The 21833-nt window shown below is 41.3% G+C and overlaps 1 protein-coding gene across 1 annotated transcript in view; it reads right to left on the bottom strand.

The window, feature by feature from the left end:
* DNMBP (dynamin binding protein) overlaps positions 1-21607 on the bottom strand; it is a 110850-nt gene extending 89243 nt beyond the window's left edge. The window contains exon 1 of the mRNA XM_080822362.1: positions 21527-21607. The gene's annotated coding sequence lies outside the window, so the exon portion shown is untranslated. The remainder of the gene's footprint in view (positions 1-21526) is intronic.
* Between the last annotated feature and the right edge of the window lie 226 nt (positions 21608-21833).

The following is a 21833-nucleotide window of genomic DNA, read 5'->3' as shown; positions in this document are numbered from 1 at the left end:
TCTTATTTTTTAGTTATCTCTACACCCAACCTGGGGCTCAAACTCACGAACCCAATATCAAGAGTCGCACACTCCTCGAACTGAGTCAGCCAGGTGCCCCTATTGTTATTTTTATACGGTGCAAATTTCAATTTGCTACTATTTTGTTGAAGATTTTACACCTATGTTCCCAAGGGATTAGTCTGTAATCTTCTTTAAATGTCCTTGTTAGATTTGGGTATATGGGACAGGCTAGCCACATGAAGAATGGGTAAGTGTTCTTTCTCTATTTTCTGAAAAAGTCTATGTAAGACTGGTATTGTTTCGACCTTAAATATTTGATAGAATTCATCAGTAAAATAACCTGGGCCTATAAAACTTCAAAGAAGGGTTTTTGATTATATTTAATACTCTTAGCAGATATAGGGCTATTCAAATTTTCCATTTCTTCTTGTCTCCATATTGGTAAGTTGTGTTTTTCAAGAAATGGGTCTATTTAATCCAAGCTATCAAATTTGCTGACATACAGTTGTTCATAATATTTTTTAACCTTTTAATATCTGCATGATCTGTAATGATATCAGGAATTTTTGTTCTCTCTCCATTTTCCTTAGTCTTACTAGGAGGCTATCAATTTTGTGGATTGTCTCAAAGAATCAAGTTTTGGACTGTTAAATGTCTTTATTGTTTGTTTTCTGTTTTACTGATTTCTTCTTCTATTATATTTGTTATTCCCCTGCTTCAACCTTGGGTTTAATTTATCTTTTTCTCATTCCTGTGAATGAGAAACCTCCTGTGAACTTAGACAATAGATCTTAAATCCTTCTTCTTCTTCTTTTTTTTTAATATAAGCATCTAAAGCTATGAATTTCCCGCTAAACACTGCTTTAGCTGCATCCCACTGATTCTGATATGATGCTTTCACTTTCATTTAACCAAAAAGACTTCCTAATTTCCCATGTGATTTCTTCTTTTAACTACAGGGTTATTTAGAAGCACACTGTTCACTTTCCAAAGGCTCCATATGTCCACCAATCTTTCTGTTATTCATTTCCAGTTTAATTCTGCTGTGGTCAGGAAATGTACTTCATATTATTTTAAACTCAGTGAGGTGTTTTATGGCCCAGCATATGGTCTATCTTTGTGAGTACTCTATGTGTACTTCGGTAGTTGTTGAGAATAGTGTTCTATAAATGTCTGTTAGGTTAGGGTGACTGATGGTGGCATTCAGATCATAAATATCCTTGTTGATTTTTATCTACTTGCTCTGTCAATACGGAGAAAGAGGTATTAAACCCCTCTTAATGGAATTTATTTTTCTCTTTAATTCTGTTGGTTTTGCTTCATGTATTTTGAAGCTCTGTTATTAGCGCATTTAGAATGTCTCAATCATTTTAATGAATTGACCCTTTTATCATAACAATATGTCCCTCTTTATTTTGTTAATACTCCTTACTTTGAAGTCCACTTTCTCAGACATCAGTATAGTCATGGCTGCTTTTTATTGTTTACATGGTTTACCTTTTTCTATTTTTTTTCCAACATATCTATGCCTTTATATTTAAAGCACATCTCTTTTTTTCCTTCACCTCTATGAAGATATAATTGACATATGACATTGTGTAAGTTTAAGGTACACAATGTGATGATTTGATACATGTATATATTGCAAAATGATTACCACAATAAGATTAGTTAAGATGTCCATCACCTCACAATATTAATTTTTTTTTTGCAGTGAGAACATTTAAAATCTACTCTTTTAGCAATTTTCAAGCATATGATACAGTGTTAACTATAGTCACCATGCCTATATTAGATCCCCCGAAGTTATTCATTTTATAACTGGAAGTTTGTACTCTTTGACCAACATCCTCCCATTTCTTCCACCCTTCAGCCCCTGAGAACCATCATTCTACTGTTTCTATGAGTTTGGCTTTTTTTAGATTCCACATGTAAGTGAGCTCACACAGTATTTGTCTTTCTCTGACTTATTTCTAAAACACCTCTCTTTTAAACAGTTGACATTCAGTCTGAGCACTTATAGTTTTAAATTAAAATATTTAGACCACTTACATTTAATGTTATTGATATGGGATTTGTTTTCTACTTGTCCCATTTGTTTGTTCCTTCCTGCCTGCCTTATTTCAAACTAGACAAATATTTTTTTAGTATTCCATTTCATTTCCTCTATTGCCTTCTTAAGCCAAGCTTCTTAGTTTGGCTTCTTAGCTATACCTCTGGATTTCTCGATCATTGTTCTAAGAATTACAATATGCATCTACTTAGAATTTCTTTCCTGAAACAGATTTAACTTCATTTTCTGACACCTCTGATCCCTTCACACAAAGCAAAGCGACTATTCTTTTTAGCCCTGTATTGTCAAGAATAAGAGAACCACACACTTGCTTTTTGAAGTTAAATATTATTTCTTATTGCCAGGACTTGACATTTATAAAATGGATTCCCATTCCCAAAAGGTAATGTTTTCAGGAAAGTCAATTGCAAGACCTAAAGAAGTTTCCACATGCTAATGTTGTGGTAGTAACAGTGTGTAATTTCCAAGACTAGGTTGTAAAAGTACTCAAGCAGCCTTATAGAGAAGCCCACATGATGAAAATGAGGCCTCCTGTCAGCAACCTTGTGAGTAAGATCTTAGAAGGAGATCCTACAGCCCAGTCAAGACTAGATGAATGCAGCCCCAGACAACATCCTGATGGCAACTCATGACAGACTCTGAGCCAGAACCACTCAGTTAAGCCACTCTTGAATTCCCAACCAACAGAAACTGTAAGATAATAAATATTTATTGTTTTAAGCCATTAATTTTGGAGATAATCTATTATACAGCAATAAATAATGCAACATAATTATATATAAAACATATAAAACCCATAATTCAATGCCATTTTTGTTATAAACAGTCAGTTGTTCTTTAAATAAATTAGGAAACAAAAGCCTTTCACATTTGCCTACATAATTACCATTTCTAGTGCTCTTTATTCCTTTCTACAGATCTGAGTTTCCTTCTGGTATCATTTTCCTTCAACCTAAAGAACATCCTTTAGCATTCTTGACAGTATTAAGCCTGTTGGCAATAAATCCTCCCAACTTTCATTTATCTGAAAATATTTTAAGATTTATGTATTTGAGGGAGAGCATGTGCATGGGCAGGGTGAGGAGAAAAGGGAGAGGGAGAGAATCCCAAGCCAACTTTGAGCTGGGTGCAGAGCCTGACATGGGGCTCGATCTCATGATCTTGAAATCATAACCTGAGACAAAACCAAGAGTTGGATGTCCAACCGAATGTGCCACCCAGGGACCCCTATCTGAAAATATTTTTATTTCACTCTCATAGCTTTCTCTACATATCTTTTTTTCTCTGACCACTCTTATAATTTTTCTCTTTAAGTTTGGTTTTCACCAGGTGAGTACAGGGTGCTCAGGTGTAGCTTTCTTCATATTTACCGTTAGAGGTTCACTAAGTTTTTTGGATTGTGGGTTGATGTTTGTCACTAAATTTGGGGAAATTTGGGCCATTATTTCTTCAAATAGAATTTCTTCTTTGTTTTCCCTCCCATCTTTATGGGACTCCAATTAGACATATGTTAAACTACTTGATATTGTCTCACAGTCTTTACAGCTTTGTTATCCCCTGTCCCAATCTTTTTGCTCTTGGCTTTTCAGTTTGGATAACTTCTATTTATCTGCCTTCTAGCTCATTGGCCTCTTTTTTCTGCATGTCTCCCTTGCTCTCATAAATCCATCCAGTTAATCTTTTTTTTTAAAAATATTTTATTTATTCATTTGACAGAGAGAGACCACAAGTAGGCAGAGCAACAGACAGAGAGAGAGGGGGAAGCAGGCTCCCTGCTGAGCAGAGAGCCCGATGTGGGGCTCGATCCCAGGACCCTGGGATCATGACCTGAGCCGAAGGCAGAGGCTTAACCCACTGAGCCACCCAGGCGCCCCCATCCAGTTAATCTTTATTTTAGCTATTGTACTTTTCAGTCTTAGAATTTCCATTTGGCTCTTTTCAATAGTTTCATTTCTCTGCTAATGTTCTCCATCTATTCATTAATTATGTCCATCTCTTCTTTTAAGTATCTGAACACATTTACATTAGCTGCTTTAAATTCCTTGTGCACTAAATCCATCATCTGGGCCATCATATATCTTCTTCTCTGGAGTATGGGTCACATTTTTGCTTGTCATATTTTTACTTCTTTGTATTACAGTAATTTTTATTGTATGCTAAATATTGTGGATGAAATGTTGTACAAAGCCTGGATTATGTTGTTTGCTTTAATGAATGTTGAATTTTGGTTTGATAAGCAGTTAAATTACTGGAAGATCCTTTTGATCCTAGTAGGTTTGGTTTTATGCCACATAAGATGGGTCTATTTTGGTTTTATCCTAGTCTTAAGGTACAGCCTTTACTCTAGGGTATTGTTCTCACTCCTAAAGTTGTCCTATTTGGGGTCTCAAATGAATGTCTGAAGTGCTCATCAAGGTCTCTTACTCAGGCTGGACTAGAACTTCAACATTTTTTTTTTTTAAGAGTTTATTTATTTGACAGACAGAGACCACAACTGGGCAGAGAGGCAGGCAGAGAGAGAAAGGGAAGCAGGCTCCCCACCAAGCAGAGACCCTGATGTGGGGCTCGATCCCAGGACCCTGGGACCATGACCTGAGCTGAAGGCAGAGGCTCAACCCACTGAGCCACCCAGGCGCCCCTCAAAATTTCTGAGCACTAAGCCCCCCTCGGGTATCTCTGTACACCTCTCAGCCCCACAGCAGCCACTCTGTGTCAGGTCTCACAGGGTCTTGCCCTGTGCTTACCCATCCTGACCCTTGGCCAAGCAACTGAGGGAAATCCCTGATCAGATTCCTGTCCCCTATACCCCTATGTTGCTCCCTCTCTTCCTATACCCTGTCCTACAAATCAGCCTTCTTTGTAGCCCCAACTCTGATCTCTTCCTCCCCTGTTCAGTGAGACCATTGCTCTCGCTTGAGCTCCACTTCCGTGGGCTGTAGTTGGGAAAATGTCCCCAGGCAAACAGCCAGAGTGAATATGGGGTTTACGTGGTATTTCCTTTCTCTCAAGGACCACAGACCTATGCTGCCTATTGTTTAGTGTCTGAAAACAGCCGCCTCATGTTTTTCCCACTTTTACAGTTGTTTACCATGAGAATATAAATCTGACGCTGTTTTTTCCATCAAAGACAGAAGCATTTCATAGCATTTGGTATTTGCAAATATTTTGTATTAAACTTCTCTGGTTCATAGATTAGGATATCTTTTTCTAACTCTAAATTTTAAACTCTCTGAATTTAGTATATGTGAACAGTAGGTTTTCCCACAACATTAGGAGGCAACCACTGTAGCCTAAAGACACAGCTCCTCCTCTAGTTTTCTACCATGTAGATGCAGGAATCTCTCTGATACTACTGGGTGCGGGGAAGGAAGGGCTCCAGTGATGCCTAAAATTAAATTTCCCAACAGCCAGGCAGAAGGAAACTTAGAATAGGTAAAATATGACTCAGATAAAGAAATAGTCAATGTCTTTACACCATAGTGTTGTGAAATAAAATTGATACCAGCAACATAGAACTAACTAAAACAAGTCAAGAATCAGTGGAGCACCATAACTGACAATTTGTTCCAATCCTATAACAACATCTTTGACATACCCTCACAACTTTTAGTCATTTTTATCCCCATGTCTGTTCACCTCTGTATTCATGCCTTGTTCAGCTAGTTCTCTGGTTTATAACATATACTCTTGTAAATTGTTATTCAAAATCCATGACCTTCTTTATAATAGAATTATGGATCCATACCCTTTGCTGTGTGATTGTGCAGTGCCTTCCGCTGTGGGCAGAGTATAGCTCCCTGTCACGTTTTTGTTGGACTTGGCCATGTGACTTGCTTTGACAAATGGAGTGCCAGTGGAAAGGACATGAGTAGAAGATTAAAACCATGTTTTATGGTTTGGCTGGTCTCCTTGTGCTCTAATAACCCACTATGAGAAGAACATGCCCTGGAAAGCTGCTGTCCCTTCAGCCAGGGGCCCAGAATGAAGACAAGGGGAAAGAGACTTGAACCCAAATGAAAGCTTGCTGTGTTCCACCTGGCCCAGCCTAGATCAGCCAAATTGCAGCCAGACTTCAGACCCAGGAGGAGGAAAGTAAATGGTTGTTGGGATAAATCACTGAAAAAAAATTTTTTTTAAAGATTTTATTTATTTATTTGACAGAGAGAGATCACAAGTAGGCAGAGAGGCAGGCAGAGAGAGAGAAGGAAGCACGCTCCCCGCTGAGCAGAGAGCCCGATGCGGGACTCGATCCCAGGACCCTGAGATCATGACCTGAGCCGAAGGCAGCGGCTTAACCCACTGAGCCACCCAGGCGCCCCAAAATCACTGAAATTTTAATGTTATTTGTTGCACAGCCAAAAAATAAAAATTAAAAAACAAAACAAAACAACCAGTATAGATGCTAGATGTTTCGACCTGACCAGGTGGGCACCTCATTCTTCCATCAAACACACATAACTCTTATCATCTGGATAAACTCCTATTATTTTTTAAGATCCAACTCCAATAATACCTCCTCTAGAAAGCCTATAGGATTAGGCCTTATCTCTTATACACTCTACCAGGCAAGGATTCTTTTTGTCTATTTTATTCACTGATATATATCAAGCACCTAGAGAACAGTCTGGTACATAGCAGGCCCACCATAAATATCTGCAGAATGACTGAACGCACTGAACTGCTTTAAATTATATACCAAAATATGTATCACATTCCCAGTGATCATGCCATTCTTTCCCACAGAGCTGTATAGTGTCTCGTAGGCCACACATCCAGGTTAGGGAGGATTGGGCTTTGATTTTTTAGGTACTTGGAAGCATCTGAAATGTTTTAGTAGGCAAGCAGGGGCTTAGAACTGGTTGCAAGTGACTGAGTGCCCCCCCAAAAATGGGGCAGTGGGGTGGGGGACCGTGTGTGTGTGTGTGTGTGTGAGACCGTATATATACACAATATATTTAATTTTTTTCAGATGAAGACGAAAGTATTCTAAGGAAAATCATTCTGGTTGTTTCTTTTCATATTTTTAAAAAACAGATTAAGTTATAATTCACATACTATACAATTCATCCACTTAAAGCATACAATTCACTGTATTTTAGTATATTCCCAGAGTTGTGCAACTTTTACCACTATCAATTTTAGAACATTATCACTATCTCAAAAAGAAATTCCATACCCATTAGCGGTCACTTCCTATTTCCCCCCAACAGTCTCCCACCCACCCTACTCCCCCCACTTCCAGTCCTAGGCAACCAGTAACTGACTTTCTATAAATTATTATTCTATAAATACTCCTTATAGATATGTCTATTCTGGATGTTTCATATAAATGGAATCATACAGTATGTGGTCTTTTGTGACTGGTTCCTTTTATTTAGCATGTATTCAAGCTCTTCCTATCATTTTCAAATATAAATGATTAGCTTAAGACATATGTAATAATCAAGAACACAGACTACAAAGCCAGTCTGCCCACATTTATATCCTAGCTCCATCCCTTATTAGAATTATATGATTTGAGGTGAGTTACTTAACTTCTCTGTGCCTTAGTTTCCTCATCTGTAAACTGGGTTTAATAATAGACCCTGCCTTGTAGGGTCATAGTGAAATTGAAATGAGTTAATACATGTAAGACACTTAGAACAGTACTTCACACATACTAAGCATGATACAGGTGTTGGCTGCTATTATTATTATTATTACCTGTGTTAAAGAGAAGGTGATTATAGATAGTCTCGGAATTTTTTTCATAGCTTAGGATGTGTTTTGGTATTCGATACATTTGAAAATGTGTGTCTCAGCAAGAGGAAATGGGGGATGACGGCTAATGAGTACAGCGTGAAGCAAATGTTCTGGGGTTAGACAGTGGCTATGGCTGCACAATTTTCTGAATACACTTTAAAAACCCCATTCAACTGTATACGTTTTAAGAGGGTGAATTTTATGGTTTGTGAGTTATATCTCAACTTTTTAAATTGAGTGTATTTCAGCAACTGCTACACTTGAGTCAAAATAGTGATGACACACATGAATATTCTACCTTGAAAAAAGTTAGAAATTTAAATAGCTTCCCTATTCTGCCCATGCATCACCTCCCCATGGTTTCTCCTGTGCTTCATGTTTTGTTTTGCTTTTTTAAGATTTATTTATTTGAGGTGCAGAGGGGCAAACGGAGAGGGAGAGAGAGTCTTACGCAGACTCCATACTGAACAATGAACCCCAGGTGGGGCTCCATCTCATGACCCTGAGATCACGACCTGAGTCGAAATCTAGAGCCAGATGCTTATTAACCAACTATGCCACCCAGGTGCCCCTCCTGTGCTTCATGTTTTAAAATGTTCTATACTTGTGTTTTATACCTGTTAGGAGCTGCAGGAAACACTGTTTGATTACATGGACCTTACTGGGCAGAGCTGCAATGAAGAGCAAATTTAAACAGAGAAATCATACCAAATCATATCAAGTAATAACTAAATTCCTAACAGTTAGGAGCTCAGACTCTAAAATAAAAAGAAAACTGGGTTCAATTTCTGGCTCCAGCATCTGTAAAGCTATGTGACATGGGACAAGTTACTTACACACTCTCAGCCTTAGTTTCCTCATGTGTAAACTGAAGACAGTAATAGCAATTTACTTTACAGGGTGTTAGGAGGATTAAGTTTGATCATGTAGATAACACATTTAGTACACTTCCTGGCAAATAGTAAGCACTCCTCTATTTTGTAAATGTCAGCTATGAGAATGATGATGATGATGGTGATGGAGGAGGAGGAGAACCATCATTCATCACCCAGACTGACTAACATACAAAATACAGATGAGGCAGCAACTTCTGGGTGCTGGCTCACTGCCCAAAATTGCTACAAGCTTCTTGAGAGGAAGGGGGAACAATGTGATTCTGTGGTTACTGGTCACAAGGACAAAGCAATTGACACCCCCCTACTCTAAGCTCTAAATGAGCTGTGTATTCACAACAGACCCACAGGGATTTGGCAGCAGTTCACAAACGAGATCCCCACTTATGGGTCCAAGGAAACCTTTGCCAAATGCCTTCCAGGGATTAGAAGAGGGATATAAAATTAATTTATTTACTCTTCTAAAAAAACCAAAAAACAAAAAAAAACCTTGAACTTCTAGGGAAATCACTGACACTACTGTTAAATCCCTCAAATGCTTTGACCTTTTAAAAATTGTCCTTTCGGGCCTGAAATGTACAAATTTGAGATCACTGTTGCCACGTTAGACCCTCAGCACCTTTCCTTGGGGACTACTGCAACAACTTCCTACATGCCTATCTACCAGGCTCCTGGCCTTCAGTTCTATTTTCCACACTGCAACGAGGATTATCTTTTTAAATACAAAATCCCATCATTCGCGGCTGCTTGACGCTTCACAAGGGGTTCCCAGCCAGCACCTGCAGAAGTATGTCAAACCCTTCTGCTGACTGTATAGAGCTCATTGTGACCTGGTCCCTGCTCTCCCAAGTTCAGCCTCATTTCTAGATACTCCCTACTTCCCTTGCACCTTCAACTCCAGCCTCACTAAGATGCTGGAGATCACTCCGCAGTGCACTACAGCTTTATGACTCACATCGGTACCATCTAATGATCCACACCCCACTTCTCAAATACCTCATCTCATGTGCGTTGCTGCTATCTGCGATCAGCTAAGAATGTCAAGTGCTTATTCTTATTGCTAGTTGATCACTGCAAGAATCAACAATCAGTGAACTATCAAACCACTTTAACACCTTGTGAATAATAAATATATTTCACTTTGTTAGTTTTTGGAGTTACCAGAAAAGAACACATACCAAGCCTGACTCATACCTAGAGAATATAAGAATAAAGTCTGAACACACTGGTAAAAGTCAACACAGAGATTTCATTCCTTTACTGTTTTCAGAGCCTGAAAGCAAACCTCTTAATTAAAATAAACAAGGCACCTTATAATAAAATTATTTAAAATAAATTCATCACGTCTTTCTCATTCTACGTTAAAATTTTTAGCTTTGATTGATTAGCCATTTGGCTTTAAAACTAGATGAACATACTAACACTGCGATACTGTATTCTTATACTCTCCGAGCCACTGAATACATAAATCCACACATGGCTTCCTACTTCAGCGGTTTTCATTCTTTGACCTTCAATATTGACTCACTACCCTGCACAACCATCACAGCCGACCACCAGGTCAAGGCAACAAGACTCTAAGAACTGTAAGACAAAACTCGACTTCTTCACGTCTGTAGTGGTCCAGCTATCATAATTACTGATTCACATCTAGGTGGCAGCAGCAAAAAGAACAAGTAATGAAAACTATGGGTTTGAAAAACATAAGTATTAGCGCTATGCTCCACAGTTCAGCTCGCTGCTCGAGAATACAGGACCCCAACAGCCACTAACGAAAGCCTGGTTTTAATGTAAACCCATTCTCCTCTTACCTGACCCTTCGGGGATTCTGTTTCCTGATAAGCAGATCTAAACCGTAAGACAATAATATCCCAAAGAGGTTCTGGCCCTGAGCCCCAGAAATCCTTAAAGCAACAAACACTGTCTAAAAGAAGAAAACCAGACTACTCACTCCCTTCTCTGTTCTCCCTACTAACTCCAGGAACACAGAAATGCCTTGCCAATTAGAAGTTATAAAATTCTTTCAGAGGCAAAATGTTTTGAAATACAGACGGTCTGTTGATCATGTCATACCCTGTCACCTGGAATGTTTTGGAAGATTCCTCAGAAATTACCTCTGGGCCAGACCAAGCCATATGTGGGCCAGTGAATCCTTACTATTTATGGAAGCTGAATAACTTGGAAACTCTTGTAGTGACTGACAGATTAAAAGGGTAACTTAACTCATAATAGGTCAAAAAAGTCAAGTCAAAAACCATTTTAAAAATTCAGAATGTAAAAAAAAAAAAAAAATCAGAATGTAGGGAGCCTGGGTGGCAGACAGTTAAGCATCTGACTTAGTTTTGGTTCAGGTCATGACCTCAGGGTCCTGAGATCGAGCCCCACATGGGGATCCGTGCTCAGTGTGGAGCCTACTTGAGACTCTCTCCCCCTTGCCCCCCCATCCCACTCTCTCTCAATAAATAATTTTTTTTAAAATCCAGAATCTGGGAAACTATAAGATAAAAGCCCAGTTTCTTCAATAAAATAAACAGTAACCAAAAAATTAAAATGAAAAAGGGGGACTAATCAGTTAAAAACCATTCAAACCTTAACGCAGTGTGTGCCCATTTCTTGGGTCCTGATCCAAACAAATCAATTATTTAAAAAATTGAAACATCTTAAAAAAGAAGGGGGAAGGGATGTGCCTGGGTGGCTCAGTCAGTTGAGTGGCTGCCCTCAGCTGGGCTCGTGACCTCAGGGTCCTGGGATCGAGCCCTGCATTTGGCTCCCTGCTCAGGGAGAAGCCTGCGTCTCCCTCTGCCCCTTCCCCCCTATTCATTTTCTCTCTGTCTCCCTCTAAAATAAATACAATCTTTTTTTAAAATTCCCCATGTTTCAATTTTTTAAATTTATTTTTATTTTTAAATAAGATCTTAAAAAAAAATAAAAATAGGGGCACCTGGGTGGCTCAGTGTGTTAAGCATCTGCCTTCAGCTCAGGTCATTATCCTAGGGTCCTGGGATGAGCCCCCCATTGGGCTCCCAGTTCAGCAGAGAGCCTGCTTCTCCCTCTCTCTCTGCCTGCCGCTCTGACTACTTGTGCTCTGCTACCTATCAAATAAATGAAGAAAATCTTTTTAAAAATATAAATAAATAAATAAATAAATAAATAATTGAAACAACTGGGATGATGAATTTTTTTTTAAAGATTTTATTTATTTATCTGAGAGAGAGAGAAGAGAGCATAAGCAGGGGGGAGGAGCAGAGAGAGAGGGAGAAGCAGACTTCCTGCCGACCAGGGAGCCCAATTCAGGGTTTGATCACAGGACCCCGGGATCATGATCTGAGCCAAAGGCACACACTTATTAAACAACTGAGCCACCCAGGTGCCCCAAAAATGGGTTATTTTTGAACACTGACTAGCTTTTTTTTTAAGATTTTATTTATTTATTTGATGGAGATCACAAGTAGGCAGAGAGCAGGCAGAGATAGAGAGACGGGGAAGCAGGCTCCCTGATGAGCAGAGAGCCCGATGCTCATGAGATCACGACCTAAGCCAAAGGCAGAGGCTTAACCCACTGAGCCACCCAGGCACCCCAAGGAGGGTACTTGACTATCTGGAATAGTCAAGGCAGGATCTGGAGAGGAGGCCTCCCAAATGGTTTCAGCTCCAGGCAAAATCCTCGCATGCTCTCCACAACTCAGAGCACTGGTGAGTAACACAGCATACGTGAGAAAAGGACAGTCCTTGAGAACCCTGTGACTCTGTGTCACTCCCTGTCTTCAGTCACCTGCTCACCTGAGGCCAACCACATACAGCTGCTGGTTAGAGCATGGTCTTTGGAGACAAACAGATGTGGGTCTGAATTCTAGTTCTACCACTTAACACCAGTGTAACTTCCAGGCAAGTTTCTCAAACCAATTTCTTAAGGAGGCTCCCCACACAATGTGGGGCTTGAACTCATGGCCCTGAGATTAAGAGTTGCATAGTCTACCAACTGAGCCAGCCAGACGCCCCTCTCAACCGATTTGTACCTTAATTTCTCCACGTGTAAAATGAGGATTATACCGGCACCTTCCTTATAAAATCATTCTGAAGATTAAATGAGAATGCATTAGCATGGTGACTGTCTAAAATATTAGCTGCTATTTTCTATTAGTACTGTTGTTTTATATTCCTTTCATTTGAACTTAGACCATTAGTGAAACCCAATAAAATGAAAGATGAAATATTCGCAATTGTAATTAACAGTATATTACTGCTAGCATTATTGTTGTAGGAAAGATCATCTGATGAATGTGTGAGGAAAGCATGAAGTGGGGACTTAAAGTAAATTACTGTGTACACGTAGATTTGCAACAGACTAGAGGGCCAGGCAGCAGAGTTTCAGATTTGCTGGGGGCAGTGGTGGTGATCAAGTAGAGTAATAAATGACAATGAGTCAGAAAACAGTCTGTACAGGATAGATGGGGTCTGTGCCATTGGTCTCTTTGGCACCATTCAGTGTATTAGCGGCAACTGGTTTTTTTTTAGTCACCCTATATTGTGCAATTAACATGATTTGAGGCCTTGCTTTATGATAAAGTCACCAGGTATGCACAACATGACTGTCATCATGACAATCCTGACCTGGATCCAGAAATGAAAGAAACACAAAAAGGTTTCTGCATTCCTGGGAATGGGAGGGAAGAACAGACTAGAAAATGGGAGGACATGGGGCACGAGGCTGGGGAGTTCAGCACCGCCCGACACATCCATTGCAACTTTTTCTGCTGATGGCACAGATCATTTATCCTCAGAGAATCACCTCATGAAAACAATGCAGTGTGTGCCGGGCTCAGAACCCATGGCTAGAACGTCAGCAAGGATTATTCTCTCCGGGGCCCCGCTCCCACCGTGTGCTTGTCAGCAACACAGACACTCACACCCCACACTCGGAAACCACAGGCTTCACAGGTGCTGCTAAACCAGATGTAGAGAAATCAGCTCTGTGGCTGGGTTGATGGTCATGCATACAAGGTCAAGGAGGAAACAGGCATTCTACCACTTTACTGAACCCATGTATTTAAAGGAGGCTGAGAGAACTTTCTTCATTCCTCCCTTAGAATTCCTTGCTCTGTATCACAGAGCTACCTCTCTACAGACTGAGTCATTTTATGGCTTCCATTCGTTGAGAGCACAGTATGCACCAGGCACCTGCTTGGGACTTGTCAGCCAAAAAAACAAAGATCTGCTGCCACTGAAGCACTTTCTCCTTGAGGGATGGGGAAGGCAGATGTTTCAGGAAATGATAGGTGGGTGTTAGGACAAAAATGAAAAAAAGGGGCGGGGGAGGCAAGGCAAAAGGAGAGGGAATGAGAAGGGGGAGGGCCAGGCAGATGTGGAATCTACCAGTTGGTAGGAATGTTAACCTCGGGCTTATTTCAGAGTCAAAATAAGATAAATCGCAACTATTTTCTCCATACTTGTCTTTTTGGAAAGTGGCCTAAAGAAGGAAAAGTGCTCAGTGAACCGAAGCAAAATGACATCAGACAGACTGCTCCCCTCTCTCACACCAAGCTGATCTTTGGTCCAGTAGCCTTTGGGCTACAAAAACCCCATATTCTGACAGTGAGGCCGGACTGTCTGTGCACAGAGGCTCCCGCAGGAACAGCCTAACAGTTTCTAAGGAATCAGCCTAGAAGTTACTCATATCTTCTTGCTTTTTTTCAGAGGATCAATCAAAGCAAGAACAAGAGTTGGTAATTTAACCCTGAAAGAGGAAGGGTGATGCAATTACATATAGCCCAAGGTTAAGTACATTCTCCTTCTCCATGAGCACGCCCCAACCCCATGAAAAAAAAGAGCGAGAAATAACCAACATTTTACAGGCTGGTGCTAGAAGTCAGGATTAAAGAATTGCCTTTCTATATTTTTACAAGTTTTCTACAATGAAGATGTATAATTTTTATAATTAAGAGAAAACAGCTAGTTAAAAAAAAATCCAACCCTATACCAAAAGAGATGATGATGAGACTCAACTGCCTGATACCCCAGTAGTTACAGTTGCTAAAGACCTACCTGTTGAGGTATCTCAACATTTTGTGAGATCTACTTGGATAAGATTTATACCTGTACTAGAAACTGATCCGGAGTAAACAAACTATAATTTTACATATCTTATATTTACAATCATGCTGACGACCCTAGTTGTGATGCTGAATATGGCTCTCTCTCATTCTTTACACCAGCTATTTAAATTCTGACTCTTAACAGCAGGAGAAAAAAGCTGATCTAAAGGTGAAATAAGCTTATATTGGAATCATGAAACGTTTACCATTAATTTATGTAAGTAAGGTTCAGAAGTACTGAAGACTCTTAAAAATCCTCTTTTGCTTAAAACTTAACCTTAGCAGAGGCTAAGGCTTTCCATATGCACCCTCCTGATGCCATCTTACTTCTTTGGAGACAAATCCAAAAAAGTATCTATAAGGCTTAATACCCATTTATGATGAAAATGCTCAGTAAACTAGGAATAGAGGAGAACACCCTAACTGGAGAAAGGCACATCTAAAATCCAAAACAAACAGTATATGAAATGGAAAAATGTTGGACTCATTCTCTTTAAGACTAAAAGCCAGACAAAGACACGTACTAGCATAGCAACTGTTTTGACATAGTCCTAGAAATTCTGGCCGCTGCTGCAAGGAAAGATAAAGAAATAAGACGTATGAGGATGGGTACGAAGCAACAAAACTAGCACTATTTTCAAGGACTCGTGATTAATAGTGGGAAAAAATGAGAATAGTGGGAATAGTGGGGAAAAACCCAGAAATCAACTATTTGAATAAGATGGGGAAGAAAGGCTGTCAGATACAAAATCAGCATGCTAATAGTCAACACTCTTTCTCTTAAACTACCAATTTTAAGAAAATAGAGAAAATAGAGATATGATTCACAACAGCAACGAAACTATGAAATAATTAGAAATTAGTTTAACCAAAAACACCTTCCTAGACCTTTATGGAGAAAAAATTTAAAGTTCTAATAAAGGATTTAAAAATTAGCTGATGAAGTATTTAGGGATAAAAGGGCATGATGCAACAAACTCAAATGGGTCAGGAAAAAAAAACGTGCATAGAAATGCAGAGAGGGAGTAATAAAGCAAATATGGCAAAATGCTAACATTTGGTGAATCTAGGTGAGGGACATACAGGAGCTCTTTGTACTAACCTTAGAACTCTTCTACTAGTTCTAAATTATTTCCAAATAAAACAAAAATTCTTTTAAAAAGTGCTGAATAAATGGAGACACACATTACATGCTCTTGGAGGAAATGAGTTAATATCAAAAAGATGTCAAGCTTCTCCCAAATAATTTATAAATTCAATGTAATCCAAATAAAAATTCCTTAAAAATAGAATTTTTGAGGAATTTATAAACACGATTCCAAATTTTATATAGAAAAATAATGGTCCAGGAGTAGCTAATTAAACTTAAAGATGAAGAACAGAGATGGGGCGCTTGCTGTGCCCATCATGAGAACATATTATAAAATCTATAAAATCATTGCAATAAAACATGTAGAAGTAGCTAACAGACTAATGGAACAGAACAGAGGCTTCGAACAGACCAGTATATCCAAAGAAACCATAGATGAGACAGAAGATACCACAATTCAATGGAGGAAAACATGGATGCTTTTGGAGATACTACTGCAAAATTTGCCTCATTAAATGAAGAATAATAGGACTGGATCCCTAACACCATATGCAACATGGGCTCTAGTTGAATTAAAGAAATTGCTATGACCCAGGGATTGAGAGGGGCTTCTTCAAACTCCACAAGTATTAAACATGTCAAAGAATTTATCTGATTACACCAAATTAAGAACGTTTCTTGATCAAAGGACAACAAAGAGGGGCCCCTGGGTGGCTCAGTCTGCTAACAGACTGACTCATGGTTTCAGCTCAGGTCCTGATCACAGGGTCGTGAGATGGACCCCAAGTCAGGCTCCGCACTCAGCAGGGAGTCGGCTGGAGATTCTCTCTGCCCCTGCCCCTCTCCTGCGTGCGTGCGTGAGCACACATACACGCACACACTCTCTCTCAAATAAATAAATCTTTTAAAAAAAAAAAAAAGGACAAGGACAAAATTAACAGATGCCCAAAGAGAAGACATCTGCAATCTAAATATGAACGCAGATAGCAACTCCAATAGAAAATGGTCAAAGATATGCATAAGCAATTTACAGAAGGAGCTGTATGTGTAAGAGATGCTCGCAATCCTTTGTAAGCAAAGAAACACAAATTAAAATGGCAAGAGATCGCTTTGTACCTCCAAGACCAGGAAAGATGGAGAACTGGATAAAGCTGAGCGCTGGCAGGATGGGAGAGTGTAGGAAGCCTCCAACACTTCTGGCAGCCACCGCAGAGAGGAACCTACCGCTATTTAATCAAATTCATTATGTGCCAGCCTATAGCCAGCGATTCCCTTCTGAGTAACTATTATGCAGCTTTATAAGTGGACAGGTACGAAGATGGTCCCTGCAACAACACATATGTGAGGACAGAGGGACCACCTGAGTGTCTATCACGCAGACAGCAGATACGAAAAACTGGGGTTTGAGCGCATGGCATGGAGTGTAATGCATTATTCAAAAACGATGTACACATAGAAATAGATGTACACGTAGAAACAGATGGATCTTCAAACCAGTATTTAGAGAAAAAGGCAGTAAATGAAATACAGTTTTATAAATTAAAACACACATAAAACAAACAAGATCCTACACAGACAAAAAGCAACACATTCCATGCATTAGAATGAGTATCTATGGGACATAAGGTGAATGCGAAGCAGATAAGAGAATTAAAAACAAATCTTTCAGCCTCCTCCCTGTTAAAAAAGAAAGAAAGAAAGAAAAATTCGAATGACCCACGATAAATATAAAATTAGAATTGTTTCCTTCCCCAAAGTTTCCAACTTTCCTAACAACAAAAGCTACTTTGGTTGCCAGCTCTGTTGATGAGTAACAGCTCTTCATCCTCTTTCAAGCAGGAAGAGAAAATTCAGGGATCAGCAGAGCACTAAAGGGATCAGCAGCAAATATTCACGAAACTATTTTGGTTCCCATGACCTGACAACCCGAGTGAGAAGACTGATTACCTCTTGATTTGAGGGATTCAGCTAAAGGAAGGTCTGAGTCAAGTTTCCAGGTCATCTGAAGCTGTTTACTTTTGAAACTCTTCATATCCCCTGGGCTCCACGCTACTTAGAATCTTAAAATTCTAGAGCTCGAAGGGACCTGGTCATCCTACAGATGAGGAAACTAAGGCCCCAAGAAGAGTTATGGTTTAGGGTCACACACTAGTATGAAAGGGAAGGTGTTTCTGACTCTGTGCTCTGCCCCCCTTGTGCTCTTGCCCAGCAGCCAGAGTGACCCTGTCAAACTGAAGTCATCATGAACAGCTCTGTTCAAAACCCTCTAATGGCCTCTTCCCCCTCACTCAGAGCAAAGGTCAAAGTCCTTACAATGGGCTACACTGATGCACCCCTTCTCACTCCCACCGCCTCTCCTCTGCTGCCACCTCGCCCTCGCCCACCTTGGCACTGCCTGGCCACTAGGACCTCGCCAGCCCTCACGCATGCCAAACAGGCTCAGCATCTGGGTCTGGAACTTGCTCATCCTTCTGCCCCCGCCACCCTCACAGTCTCAATTCCTTCCAGGCCTAGATCAAAAGTGACCTTAGCAGAGGCCTTCTCTGACCTCTCCCTATAATAAAGTCTATCCTGCCCACCCCCCACATACTTACTCTTTCCTATTGTTTACACCTCTTTAAAGTTCTCCAGAGCACGATGAGCATGTGACCGTCTACCCATTCACAGTTTGATTTGCCTGTCCCCGCTGCACTACAATGCTACCGCCCTTCCATGGGGCTTTGTCTGTTTCATTTGGGGCTCTATCCCCAGAAGCTCAGAATAGCGCCTGGTAGACACAGGTGCTTCATGTGGTGAATGGACAAATCAGAACTGCAGACCTCAGCCCCCTAGCACAATGCCCTATTTGCTCTGCTGTGCTGTCTCGGTTCTTGGTGACTGGGTCCTTGGATAATCCCTAACACCTAAAAATAAAAGAATACATTTTAGCTACTCTATGTTCATTTTATCTCCTCTGGCTTTTACAGCACTGAGGATAAAGCACCCAACCAAAAGTCAAGGGCTTTTTTCATTATAAAGCTGTTCTGTGATCTTATTTTATGGCAATTACTTTAGGTCTCTGCCTTTCCAGGCAAAAGTCTAATATCTCATAGTTTTTTTAAAGTAAGGTCTATGCACAACGTGGGGTTTGAACTCACAACCCTGAGATCAAGAGTCGCACGCTCTACAGGCTGAGCCAGCCAGATGTCCCTGGTATCTCATAATTAACACCTGACCTACAAGACTATGTTATCCAATCTTGAAAATTAGTTTATCCAGATGTATTCCTAAGCCGAACATAAGAAACTATTTAATATTAATTGGATTGTTGTTGTGAAACTTTTCATACGTAACTCTGAATGAATTTTCAGGATGCTTTAGCTAAAAACCTAGCACAGCTGAGAATTTCAGAGAAGATAAGCCTGTAACAATGCTATGCTGTAGGTAATACACTGACTTCAGAAACAATAATAAACCTAGAAGATGATTCAAGCATTATACCTGGCAATAGCTTTGCAAGTCTCCATTTGCATTCTATTGTAGTTGCTTCTATCATTTAAAAAAATTCCAATATAAAAAGTATCTGCAACAGAAATCTGAAGTATCTGAAATTTGAAAAACAGCTTTTTGCTTATTTTAGCCCGACAAATTAAGTGGGAGGGTTGAGAACAATAACACACTTGAAGATTCCCCAGGCATTCTGCAGAAAGGATTTCCTTCTGAGGCAGAGATAAGTGAGTTTGCTGGCCCATGAGCCTTCCCATACCGCAGCCTTCAAGTAACACCAAAGATAAAAATCTAAACGCAGTCCACTTAACCCTTTTTCAGAATCAGAGCCTCCTGGATTCTTGCACTATGTTCTAAAAATGAACACCCACCCTTAGGAGTTCATAAGTAGTGACTCAAAAATTGGGATTTGTCATATTCTTTAGGGGAAGAAAAAGCAGCGTAAAGCTCAATCAGCGATTAGTGCTTGCAGGAGGCTCTGAACTGCAATGTGGATGAAAGAGGAACGGGAAAGGGTCTCTGCAGGAAAGAGGGCCACTCGGAAAGCTCCAGAAGAAACCAGAAGTGGGAAAATGCTCTGCTTTGGGGCCGCAAGACAAAATAAATAACTTGCACATATTTGGACAGACTAACAATTCTTATTCTATCTCAGCCAAATATACACACAATATGCGTACTATATAAAAGACATCTTATCACATTTCCTGAGGCAGAATGTTCTCAGCTTATTGCAGAAGTTATCTGTGCACCCCACACACCCCATTCCCAGGTCAGATTTTAGCTATCCTCACATAGCACTCCATTCCAATCTCTGAATTTAAGTGAATTTAACACTGAAGTAATTTGAAAAATTGTTTTCCACACTTATGTTAGGCCAACGCTGATAAGGTGACTTGTTTTATTAAAACTTTTTGTCACAATGAGTGACATATGTTTCAAATTAACATGGAAAATCAGGAGCTCCGAGGGGGCTGGAGATCCTTTAATTCAATAATTTAGAGAAAAACAGGTGCTGAGGGATAAACTAACTTGCTTATCACCTGGAATCTATTTCTGTTGGGTAATAAATGCGGCACTAAGAAAGCACACCTGTATGTGGTCAGGTACTTTTCAGTCTGCCAAATAAGACCAGGGATTAATCAGTCCCACTCTCCCCCTGGAACTCCCTTTTGCAAACAATCAGAGCTTAACTAGGCTCAGACCCTAAACATTAAGCCTACCACTGGCTTGCCACATATCACAGCATCACTAATTAGGAAAAGAAAGTCTTAACATAAGCTGTGCATATTACTGTAAAATAGGCAAGTTACCAATATAACAGAATAACGGTGCAAGGGCCCTTCATCATTGCATAAATGAGAGACAATAAAGGATAATGAGACTGCATTTAAAGTGGGGGTTTTTTGCATTTATAAAATGAACTCTACACCCCAAGAGTTCTCCACAGCGCCTGATCTGCCACAGACCTGGGCAGTTCGTAACTCCGATATTCCTTTATGCAAAGGACGGCACAGTCACCCTCTTCACGGTTGAGTGCTTTGAGAAACTGATGCCTGGTGGACATCAATACCTGTGGTAGGAATGCGGGCGTCCGTGGGTGACAGCAAAAGTCCAGCATAACCAAACTTGGCATCTCTAGCCCAACTGGTCTTAATTAGTCTTGCTTCGGAAATCATCCCTCCCTGCCTCCCTGACACAGAATCACCGACTCCGAGACCGCCTGGATGTGACTTTGAGCAAACCAGAATATTTCTTCATCTGTAAAATAGGGGGGCTGGGCTCATGCTGAATTCTTTTCCAGCTCTCAGATTCCGCCTCTGTGCCCGAGTGGCAGGGCGGTGCAGTGAAAAGAGCCCGCGGCTTGACACCGTCTCAAAAGCCCACATCAGCGTCCCCCCGACTGCCGGCCGCCCAGCTTCTCCTCCCGGCGGGGACCTCACACGGCCGGACCTGACCCGGGCTGCGAGGAGGGCCGGCGCCCCGCACCTCCTCCCCCGTCCCCCACCCGGGAGCTCCCGGCCGGGGCAGCGGCCGCCGCGGGGCAAGGGTGGCGCAGGCCCAGCCGCGCGGCGCGTCCCTCTGGGCGCGGGTCCCCTCCGCCCGCCGCCCCGGGTCCGCGACCCGAGCTCCCTGCCCGGCCCCTGACCTGCTCTCCGCCGCCCAGCGGTCCCTCGGCGCGGCGGGCAGCTGCGGCCGCCCGTCCCGGGCCGCTGTCACCTCCGCCCCTGGAAGCGGCGGGCGGGCCGATCCGGTGTGACTCAGCGAGGCCGCCCCGCCTCCCGCCTCCCGCCTCCCGCCCAGGCTTCCGCCTCTCGCTGCCGCGCGGCCCAGGGGCTCCTCGGTCCCCGCGCGCCCACCTCCGGGCGCCCGCCCCGCGCTCGCGCCCCCTGGCGGCCCGCCCGCCCCGCGGAGTCAGAGGGGTCGGCGCTCGGAGGGCCTCTGGCAGGGGAAAC

The sequence above is a fragment of the Martes martes genome, assembly GCF_963455335.1.
Source record: "Martes martes genome assembly, chromosome: 14".
In the NCBI taxonomy this organism is placed as follows: domain Eukaryota; kingdom Metazoa; phylum Chordata; class Mammalia; order Carnivora; family Mustelidae; genus Martes; species Martes martes.
The sequence above is the reverse complement of the archived record's forward strand: the minus strand, read 5'-3'. Positions and strand labels throughout refer to the sequence as shown.